At 35.5% G+C, this 6,080-nt stretch overlaps 1 pseudogene; it reads left to right on the top strand.

The window, feature by feature from the left end:
* The first annotated feature begins 1,400 nt into the window (after positions 1 to 1,400).
* On the top strand, positions 1,401 to 3,560 carry LOC132185693 (beta-amyrin 28-monooxygenase-like; annotated as a pseudogene).
* The last annotated feature ends 2,520 nt before the right edge of the window (positions 3,561 to 6,080 follow it).

Here is a 6,080-nt window from a genome sequence, read left to right as displayed (position 1 = left end):
ATTTGGCTATGATTTTTCATAGCTTTATACTTTCGATTGTAAGAGCTTTACGCTCGTGATACTTTAATGAAAGTTACCGAATTTCGTTAAAAAAAAATTAGAGTGCATCAATACCAATTAATTGAAAGTCACAATCAACCACACTCCCTGATCCCCCCAACCTAGCCCCCATGATATTGCCATACGATACTAATTGTGCTGAGACAGAAATCTCGTATTACATGATGGTTAGATTTGTCGTGTAATAGGAGATTCGAATATTCTGATTATTAATAAGAATATTCGAGTCTTTGTTCAAAAAAAAGATTTGTCGTGGGGCAATGCAAGTCCCAAAGACCTAAAAGTGTGACCACCAAACCAGTACCTAAACTTGAACTTCTCAACCGACCGACTCCTAATTAAGAACTTCATCAATCTTGTGTGTGCCATTCACAGAGCATTCAAGGTCTACTGAGTCGTGAAGATAATTGAATCCAACAATTGGATTCATCTTGAGTGCTTTGATATTAGGGGAGAGAGATTCAAATTAGTAATCTTTGTTTTATAAGGCATAGTCTCCTATCGATTATAATCTTAAAATTCTACTAAAATAATACATTTCTTAGGGCCAAGTCAATATATTTTGAGGTTTAAGACAAAAAGTCTAAGTAGTGGGGGCCTTAATTAAATAATATGGACAATAATCAAAGCTTTATATTTTTTTATTAATTGTGGCCATAGGCGGCCGCCTAATCCGCCTAAGATAATGCCGTTCTACTTTAATAGAGCAGTGGAAAATTTGTTCTCAAAGAGAAAAAGCAAGCGCTCCTCAAAAGTCAAAGGTATTCAAAACTTGGTGAGAAATTCAAACGTTTGGTGGCCTCCACGGCACTTGTGCCCATTGAACATCATGCTGCCAAGGCTAGGAACTTCATTATTATTATTATTATTATTTCAAGATTAACTATTTCTCATTTTAAAAAATAGTTATTTCTATAAAATATTTAAAGTCCGTTTGAAATTGCATTAAGGAATTTAAAAAGTATTTTTAGTATTTTAGTATTGTGCCAAACAAAAAGTTGGACTATTAATTTGCTAAAGAACTCCAAAAATACTTATTTCATTTTTTACTCTAAAAATAGCAAAAATGTACTTAAAAAAAAAAAAACTTAAAATGAAGTTTTTTTATTTTTTTTTATTTTTTAAAGCTCTTTTTGGCTTTAAAATCATTATTTCTTAATACAATCCTAAATATGCTATTACTCCCATGACTAAAAGACTTACTAAACTATGAAATAACTATTCTATTCCATGGGTTTAATTCGTGTACCAAAAGTACCCTAATATTTACAACCTTACATGTTGGGGCATCATTTTAATCCTATAAAGAGCAGCAAACTAATGCCACTTACCAACCCAACATGGAGCTCTTCTTCCTCTTCTTCTTCTTCTTGATTTCCCTATTCTTGGCTTCTTCCATTTCTTTTGGTATTTGTCCCTTAGCTTATAAAACCAAAGAAAATGTCACTCGGCCAACACTTCCTCCGGGAAGTTTCGGTTGCCAATCATTGGTGAAACCCTTCAATTTTTGGCTGCAATGAAAGAGGGAGCAGTGGAAAATTTTGTCTCGAAGAGAACAACCAAACACACCTCAAAAGTTTTCAAAACTTGTATTCTTGGTGAGAATTTCATCATATTTTCTGGTGCTGCTGCAAATAGATTCATCTTTTCAAATGATGGCAAGTTGTTCATACGCTGGCGCCCTCCCTCGGTCCAGAAGCTCTTCCCCTCCACAGCACTTGTGCCCATTGAAAATGATGCTGCCAAGGCCAGGAAGTTCATATCCTTGTTCTTCAAGTTCAATGAGACTCACAAATTTGTGGCATCAATTGACTCCATTTCAAGAACCCACTTCAAGAATTACTGGGAAGGCGAAAATGAAGTTAAGGTACATCCTCTAGTGAAAATGCACACATTCACCTTAGCTTGCCATTTATTTATGAGCATCGATGACAAGGAGAAATTGTCCAAGTTTTTGTGCCACTTCAATGATCTCACCAAAGGCATATTATCTGTACATTTAAACATCCCGGGTACACCATTCTATCATGCAATAAAAGCAGCAGAAGCTCTCAGGAAAGAGATTTATGTGATTGTGAAGGAGAGGAGGGAAGCCTTGGCAAATAATTTAGCTTCTCCAACACAGGATGTGCTATCACAAATGATTGCTTTGCCATGCGACCACGATGGGTTCATGACAGAATTGGAGATTGCAGATAAGATTTTGGCATTTCTGATTGGGGGCCATGACATTACGACTGCCACTATCACTCTCTCTATGAAATATCTTGCAGAGATGCCTCATGTCTATAATGAAGTTGTAAGAGGTATTTATTTTGTGTTTGTGCATTGTATTAAGAATATGGTTAGTAATTTTTAATACGACCTGCGAACCCAACATAAATCTGACATAAAATTAACAGGTTCTAGTTCGAGTCAGTTCGGGTTGACCTGAATTAGACGGGTCAATCGTGAGCTTACTCGCATAACTTATAGGTGACCCGCATAACCTGTATAAAGTAAATTATATTTTTTTTACAATTAAAAAAGAAAACCAATAAAAGGCTAAAACCCATATAAATTAATTTTTAAAATTCATTAAATTTTTGTTTTATTTTTACATTTAAATCATATACAAGTCAAAACTAGTCAAATAATATATTTATTAAATGGGTTATATGGATTATGTCGTGTTACCCGTTTATTTAAATAAGTCGTGTCAAAGTCGAGAGATTTGACATGTTAACTAAATGGCTCGTGTGTGGATTGACCCACAATCTCGACATGCCAGCACAAATTGCTAGCCCTAATTAAGAAGCATGTCTCTCTTTGTAGTTTTTATTTTGATTCATACATGTATACAAAACTAGCTGGTAGAACTTCTTTTGCATGATAGAGCAAAGTGAGATCGATCATAGGGCTAATGAAGCCAAGAGAAGTGCTATGTTGGGATGATATACAAAAAATGAAATATACTTGGAACTTTGTGAACGAAGTGATGAGGAATACAACAATTGTTCAAGGTGCTTTTAGAGAAACCAAGACAGATTTCTCCTACGAGGGTTATGTCATTCCAAAGGGTTGGAAGGTAAGTGATGTCCTTCTATTCTAGCTACTTCATCCATCTTCTTCATTTGCCATTATATATAACAAATTTTGTCTATCTTCTTCTTCATTTTTTTTTTTTTTTCCAGATATATTGGAGTGTGGGTTCGACCCAGAAGAACTCTGAATACTTCTCATAGTCAGAAAGGTTTAATCCAAGAAGATTTGAAGAAAATGGACCTTCTCCTTACACATATGTTCCTTTTGGGACAGGTCCTTTGATGTGCCCAGGAAAGGAGTATGCTAGAGTTACTATTCTTGTCTTCCTCCATTACGTAGTGAAGATGTTCAAATGGGAACCAATTCTTTCCAATGAGAAAATTAAAATCGAGTTGGCCCCTGTTCCATCAAAGGGGTTCCCAGTTTGGCTTTCTCCTCTTCAGAATAATTAGTGAAGGTTTTCTGGTTTTATATTTCTGATATGATTTCATTTTGTCAATTTGTTATGTTTGTATTGATAGATTTCTCCTTGTAACGTGTATGTTGTTGACTATATTAACCATTAGCTTGCTATATGTTGCACGCATGCCATGAATGTGCATGACACCGTTGACACGTACTACATTGTGGGAATTTAGATCCCCACAATCCCTTGCCAACAATAATTACTTGTTCGTATTGTTAGTAATTTGGGTAGGTAATGTGCGAGACTCCACATGAGATCCATTTGCTCAAATGAATTTTGAATTGCTCAACCACTTACTCGAACAAATATGTCTCATATGGAGTCTTTCACATTATTGATCAAATTACTAGTAATTCGAGCAATTAATTATTATTTTGGATCAGTAGGAGTAGGAGATTGTGAAAGGCCCCACTAGTGCAGGGCAAAGGGAATTGTCATGGTTGTATGATACCACTAAGTCAGGGAAAAATATCTTGAATAGTTGTTAATGAAATGTGAAACTAAAGAAAAACCTAATTGGGAAAAATCGAAAAGCTAGGGACTAAGTTAAAATTGCGTAGAAACCTAGAATAACATTATATTAAAGTGGAGGTTATAAATTTGGCACATGGCTGGTTGCTTGGGCAAGTCCGCCTCCCAAGCTTGAACAAGTCATGGTCGCTCTCATCCACCACGCCGCCCACTTCGGTGTCGCCTTCCTTGACACCTCCTATATATATATATATATATTCCCCTTTGTTAGTTCTAAGATTTCGTTTCTTGGGCCTTAGGCTTTGAAGGGAGGGGTGAGAGGGAGGGTGGAATTTACGACCAATTTTTTAACCCGTCAGATATGTTACTAATGACACGTCACTAACTGTCAGCCTTGACATGTCACTAATGGCCCGTTACAAAAAATTAAATTTTTGTAGTGTATGTTCACATCTAAGTGACGGTTTGTTCCTTGCATTCTTTACTCACTTATCCCTGGTCCATTTGAAACTAAAGAAAAATCCAATGACCAAATTGGCAAAATTGAAAACCTCGAGACTAAATTAAAAAAACTTGGAGAAAAATTGATGATTTAACATGGTATCAAAGTACAGATTATAAATTTGAACCCTAACTACAATAGTTTACTTATATACACCAAAAAGTAATTACAATACTGAAGCAGATAAAGAAAAAATAACAAGGAACATGCTTGGAGTTTTACAATTCCTTACAAATTCACATGGAAGTACCATAAACAAGTTTAACATTGATACCAACTTTTGATAGAACTCATTTTTTAAAACCAACTTGAAAGGGGAGAGTACCCAAGTATTTATATATACATGGTTAAGATTAGACTTAGGTTCTGTTTGTTTCAGCATAAAATGATTTTTGAATAAGGTTTTCAGTTTTTTAGTGTTTAGTGTAATGAAAAATAATAGTCAACGAAAAATATTTTCGCTTTGACTGAAAAGCCTCTTTAATTTCTGGAAAATGGTTTTCTTTTTGGAAAATTGTAAATTATTTTTCTAGTTTGAGCATCTCATTCTTAAATTGATAGACCAACCAAGAACCTCGCTAGGACCCGACTGGGACACTGCCAAGACTCGGTCGGAACTTGACCGGAACCCAGTCAGGACCCGTTCGGGACACCGTTGGGACCTGATTAGGACACTGTCGGGACCTGCCGAGACTCAGTTAGGACACCGCTGGAACTCGGTCAGGATACTGTTGGGATTCGGTCGGGACCCGTGGGGACTTGGTTAGGACCCCGCCATAACTCGGTTGGGAACTTGTGGGGACCCGTCTAGGTCACCGTCGGGACCTGGTCGGGACATTTTTATAATTTAAAATTTAACATAATTCAATATATATATATTGTGATTTTCTGTATGCGCTAAACACCAAAAAAAAAAAAAAGATTTTTCAAGAAAACATTTTTCAATAGAAAAAATGTTAGGTCGAAACTAATGGAAGCTTAATTTATGTGGGATACAATGACTACAGTGGCAGAGATATGTTATGCTTTGGCACCCCCCCCCCAAAGATTTAATTTTTTTTTTTTTGCTTTTTTCCAAACTAGTTCCACACGGCTCCTACTTTCTCCCAAGTTACCAACTTACCAGCACCCTCCAAATAAAAAATAAAATAAAATGAAAAAATTTCTTCTCTCCTGCCCAAGTTGCACACAGCTGCACAGCACCCCAAATTTTTATTTTATTTTTTCCCTTCTCTCACAGAGTCCCACATACGGCTTTTCCCTATATTTTCTTTTCTTTTCGGAAAAATTACAGTTTACCCCTTTAAAGTTGATAGCATTTTTTAATTTAAATATTAAAGTTTCAACTTTTGCAATTCACCCTCTCCAATGTTCCAAATTTTTGTAATTTGACCAATTGTATCCAAAACTTCCCATATTGCCCATAATTTTTATTTATTTTTTTTATTTTTTATAAAAAAATTCAAGGTGGCCGTAGCCACCCTTTGGCCATCTGACCAGTTTTGCACTCCCAATTTTTTTTTTTTTAATAAAAAATCAAAAAAATTAAAAAAAATC

Source organism: Corylus avellana, chromosome 7, assembly GCF_965113065.1.
Source record: "Corylus avellana chromosome 7, dhCorAvel1.hap1.2, whole genome shotgun sequence".
In the NCBI taxonomy this organism is placed as follows: Eukaryota; Viridiplantae; Streptophyta; class Magnoliopsida; order Fagales; family Betulaceae; genus Corylus; species Corylus avellana.
The sequence above is the reverse complement of the archived record's forward strand: the minus strand, read 5'-3'. Positions and strand labels throughout refer to the sequence as shown.